This window comes from Alligator sinensis, unplaced genomic scaffold (assembly GCF_000455745.1).
Source record: "Alligator sinensis unplaced genomic scaffold, ASM45574v1 scaffold1090_1, whole genome shotgun sequence".
In the NCBI taxonomy this organism is placed as follows: Eukaryota; Metazoa; Chordata; order Crocodylia; family Alligatoridae; genus Alligator; species Alligator sinensis.
In genome coordinates, this window is record NW_005843157.1 from 298130 (window position 1) to 303706 (window position 5577).

A 5577-nucleotide genomic window follows, 5' to 3' on the forward strand; every position below is an offset into this window, starting at 1 on the left:
AGGACTGTGTCCTTCTCTCCTCAAAGCTCATGCTTGCTCACCCACTTACCTGCATACGCAATGTCCGCGTGCTGTCTTGCACTCATGCATGCTGTCATGCACGCGCAGAGGAGAGGCATCTGAGACTGGGAGTGCTTGATTCTGTGTTCAGACCTCTCCCTCCCCAACACCGCTGCTGGGTTATAAGTGACATCTGTGGGACTAACCTCAGCTGTGTGGTACACGTAGGGTTTTATGTTGATTTCGTTTATCTATTTTTTTTGTTTATTTTAACTGGATCGTGGCATTTACCTCTGTTTTTGCGCTAGTCCAATATCGTACAAGGCAATGATGAAAATTTTTTCTGTGATGGTTGTTCTAACCAGCTGCAGGTTCTTGTAAAATAAAGTTCATATGGTATGAGCTAAATCAATCAACCAATAAAGACACATTTGAAAAGTAGGGATTTGGTCTGGAATGGATATTGTTTCTAACTACAGGTGACTGCAATACTTCTTTCCACTGTCAGATGGGATATGTCAGAGCTGCCCACAGGTGCACATCACTCCACTTTCATAATGTACCAAGAAATGTCTACGTTACAGGCTTTCTGGTGGCATACAGTTGGCACTAGAGTGACCGTAATTACCTGGGTGGCTTCTGGTGACTTCATACAATTCCTCTACAACAGCTCTGCTGGTAAGGCTGCTGGTAAGCTCTGGGAGGCACCAGCTGTTACGAGAGCCATGGCTGCCAGGAGAGTGAACAACACACTTCATACATTATTGTGGTTTCTCTGTGGCTGGCATATCTGGTTTTGCTTTTCTGGCAGAAAGAAGATACTCTGTCCTGACAGGAGCCCTGTCAGTGTGGTCACAGCTTTGCCACAGGAACCTAAGTTCCACTGGCAAAACTATAGAGCAAACCCAGAGTCCATCCTTCAGGTGCAGTGCACGTGTGTATCCCACTCCACTACGTGGGTCATATCCTTGTTTCTTGTGTACGTATCCAAGCTCTGCCATTTGGCACGGCTGTGAATTCTGAAGGGACTGAGAAGCCTGGGAGGACCTTGAAGGGTATAACACACTGGGGGACATGCCTGAATGACAGCTTCTTAAAGAGCAACCGCATTAGGCGTGACCACTCTGCTTCTCCCTTGAGTCCACCGCTGACCATAATGTGGCAAGAAACTAAGTAGGGGGCCTCAGTCTACCCCATGAGCAGGGAAGGGGGAAGAGAGTGCTGAACTTGGAACCATTGAAATCTGGACCTGTCCTGGCAGACAAGGGCCTCTTTTTTGCAGGTATAGCTCTAGAAGAATACAAATATGTCTATACTATAGCACAGGGCTGTCCAACTGGGAGCCACAGGCCACATGGAGCCCATGAGGAGTTAAACTGTAGCCCCTGGGCTCTTTCTGCTCAGCCACTGCTCCCCCCACCTCTCTGACTGAAAACAGCCAGAGTCTCTGGGGTCCACCTCCCTTGTCCTGCTGCTGCTTCTTGTGTCCACTTCAGGGAACAGCAACCATGTGTGTCCCATATGCCGTGCATGTCCCCTGTGCCTTCTAAATAGCGGCAACTTTCCTGAATTCCCTTGTCACCTTTGACAATACAATAGAACTTAATGAAGGGCCAACCAGCTTTCAGTGCCATGATGCAGATTGTTTTTAACCTATTTGAAGATAAGATTTCTTAACCAGACTTTAATCATCTCCTGGAATTGGAGATGCAAAGAACAATATTTACCACATTTCCTTCTAAGAAATCCACTTTGGTTGGATGAGGCAGGGACAGAGGCATCTACCAGAGTGGTGAGCCAGGAAGCAAGGAGGCCCCCTGGAAGGATATAAAGCAGTGGACCCATGTGGCCCATTGCTTATTATAGCACATTAACTTGGGACCCAGTGGGCTCAGTCTCTACCCAAGTAGAAGGATGTTTTTTTTTTTCATTTTTAACTGTCAGCCTTGCAAAAGTCAGGCTGGGATCAAGCCAGGCTTTTTCCATCTTGCCCATCATTACTACTAAATACAGGCCACCAACTGGAACTTAGTCTGCAATTCTGTTGATGGTACTCCAGAAGGGACTGTCTCCTGACCTGTGCTGCTTCTCCGGGCCAAACGGAAATATGGTGGAAGACTTGTGCCACTAAGATCTGGTTCTGTGACACTGAACACCCATGGAGTAGAAGCACTGACTAGGACAGGGTCATGTTTGTGTCTGTTTTGGAGTCAAACCCTGTTTTTTATTTCAAGCGTTTGCTTTTTTCCTGATATCTTTAGGGACTGGGGATTGTAAACCGAGGGATAATTTAGATCACAGAGCCTGCTATGTTACTTTCTCCACTATGACAAAGATGCATCCTATGCTACAGAATAGTTTGGGGTTGGCTGGCATACAAGGATGTCTGTTTACACAATTACCTGGGCTCTCATTTCTCACAGTCAAGAGGCAACTGTGTTATGTTTGGTGACAAAAATGTTCTTACACGATGTTTTCTGTACCAGTGTTTTTCTAACTAGTTTGTGACACTGCTGACCCATTCCCCACAAACATGAGACTGAGGTCCACACCAAACTTTTCTTCACAATGATGCAAGAGTGATGTTTGTGTGTCTGTACCTATCATGCTGCCTAATTGGATTTGTATGTGTGCATTTGGATCAGGCTGGAAGCACAAAGATACCCACGGAGAGCACGACAGATAGAAATACAAAATGGACATGCTTATTGATTTACTTCATTAATAGGCAAAATCTGATCCTGTGCACAGATACTCCATGTAGTAACTTTGTTAATGTTTATCTGCCAAGCTAGATCGATAATATTATTAAAACTGGGCTGCAGAGAGATGCAGAGAAAGTTGGGGATCCTTCTGGTTAAAGGATGGTGGATAATTAACGAGATACCTTGGGTTTAATTGCTGCACCTGGGATCCTTTGCACCCCTGGGCCAATGCTTCATGTCAAACAAAAGGGTGTCAGAGGAAGGGGAAGGAAAGGGTTGGTCTTAGTCTGAGGCAATGAATAGCTTCTGAGGATCCCTGTTAGCTCCCCACCTCAGTGTGGTCCCACTGCTGCCAGGATCCAATCACCACAGCAGCTTCGAAATTACATTGAGGAAACAGACAACAGTTTAATTTAAAAACAGTAATCACAATAGCAAAAAGACAGCTGAGCCTGGTTGTGTCTGGAGGAAAAGAAAAGGCCACAGCTCCTGCTGGGGGAGCACGAGAGGGGGTGCTCTTCAGGGCTCCCATGTCACTGTGTTTCTGAGACTCCTTTGCTCAGGACAAGTCACAGATCGCTGCTGGGCTCCTCACTCTGGAGGAAACCCAAACAAAGCACCAGCAAGAAGCTGCAGCACCTGACCTTGCACTGCCAAATCTTGCTGTGTTGTCACAGGCTCTGTGATATCTGTTTTGCTCATGGAGTCCTGTTACCTTACAGCAGTCTCAGATTCCACTCTATATAAATTATGTTTCAAGCCCTTGCTATTGCAGAGAAAGGCCTGAAAATATGATGAGGCTCAGATTAACGCATAGGCAGTATGTGCAGGCTCGGAAACTATTAGGCCAATGAGAAACATACAGTTGATTTTAAAAATCCTATGATTTTTTTTTCCCCACCACTTTCGAGGCTTCTTACCACCTGACTGATTTTTGGACTCCTGGGTTTAACAATGCTGCTTGTCTCATGACTCCTAAGAACCTGGAAATAGCCAGGTGTGCTTTTGAGACAGAGCAATCTAACTCTTAGAAAACTGTTGAGTTTCACATGAATGACTCCCTCAGAAAATGAGGACCTGGTTGCCTCCTGCCTTCCAGCTGTAAAAGTGGATGTACATCAGTGTGTGTGAATGAGTGGAGCTGTTAGCCAGGGAGCATGTTATACCTTTACACAGGAGTAAATAATAGCACTGGGGTGGAGAGTCAGGCGCTTGTCTAGAACACTGTACATCCCTGTACTGAGAAATGGGTTTGTGATGGGCTTGGGTGCTGGTTTGGAAACACAAGCATGTCCTGTCTTCCTTCCATTCTGTTTCATTTGTATTACTACAGTGCCCAGGAACCTTAGTCATGGACTACAACCCCTTCTGGCTTTTGACCAGAAACCTTCTCAAATCCTCTGGACAATGTTCTTAAATCAACTCCCTTCTCCTTCCCAGCAGGTCCAGTTACCTATGGTGAGAAATCTTGCCTAGGTTTCTAAATATCTGCACTCATCTTTTACCCTCCGTGACTCACCAGCTGTAACATCCTTTGACATTCTTCTTACTGCCTCAGTACTAATCCTCTTTCCCCGTCATTCTCTCCTGTGATTTATACCCACTCAATATCACAGCATCCAGAGAATTGCTTACAAACGTGGAAAAAAAACCCAACAACATAAAACTGCTTTACTTTCAGCTTGGCACACATGCCCAAAAGAGGCATTGTGTTAGTTTGACCCAGCTTGCCCAACTTCTGTATAGATCAGGCACTTCAGTGTGTCTTTTGGTCTCTTTTATCTAATAGCTGATTGAATCACCTTTTAGATAAAAGCACCAAAAGCCCCACTAAAGCACCCAATCTACACAAATGCTGGGGAGCCGGATCAAAGGAATGTGTTTCCTTTTCCAGTAAAGTGCTTCCCCCTTTCCCTGCCCCCACGACTGTCAACACCCTAGTAAATACAGATGCTGACTACATAGCAAGGAAGTCACCCTATGCAACTCTGGTTGGTGACTAGCTGTGCCTGGAGCAAGGGCATAGTTAAGTCCTCTATTAGCCCTGCAGTCCTGCTTTTCCCAGCCTTTGAGTTATATTTGAAATGCTATGTCCCCATTCTTTCCTCAGTCATGCCAGAGCACAAATGCCTTATGTGGCCAGGGTACCCACTACTCATGGTTTCTTACTGCAGCCCGTTTCTCTACTGTTGGAACCTGGAATCGTTTGTGACATCCTTGGACACACCCTCCTGTCCCAGTGCTGGGTGTATATCCGCAAGAAGGTACAAAAGGGTCTGACAGGGGGCCTGGAGTTAAACACAGTTGCAAGAGTTTATCCATAGACATTTGCAATAGCAGCTCAGAGCAGAATCAGAGAGAGAAAGTCAGCTGCCATTTCAGATAGAGAGGGGTCCTTCTGCTGCCCCATGCAAGCCCTCTGTCTCCTTTACCCAACAGACTCAGGGCCAGATTAATGCATAGGTAAACTAGGCATATGCCTAGGGCCCTAATTGAAGAAGGGTGCCAGTTGTGCTTATTTTACATATTATAATTATTGAGTGAAAAACGTAATATAAATATACAGTATTAAGTAAGGGCCCACAAGTTTGTTTGCCTAGGGCCTACTAAAGGGTTAATCTGGCCCTGAATAGACCCATTTCCCAGGATCACCATCCAGCAGAGGTTCCCTCTGTGCCCCTTCTCCCTGGCAATGCCCACATATTTCTCTAGTCAATGCCTGGCCTTTGTCTTCTGGGTCCTGATGGATGGCAGGGTCCAGCCTACCTCCAGGGCAGCTCTTTCTTTCCTGTGATATCTCTGCCTCCTGCACCCTTCTTCTGCCTCCCAAGGGAGGTGGCAGAAAACCTCATGTTTTGCTGCCATTCAGCAG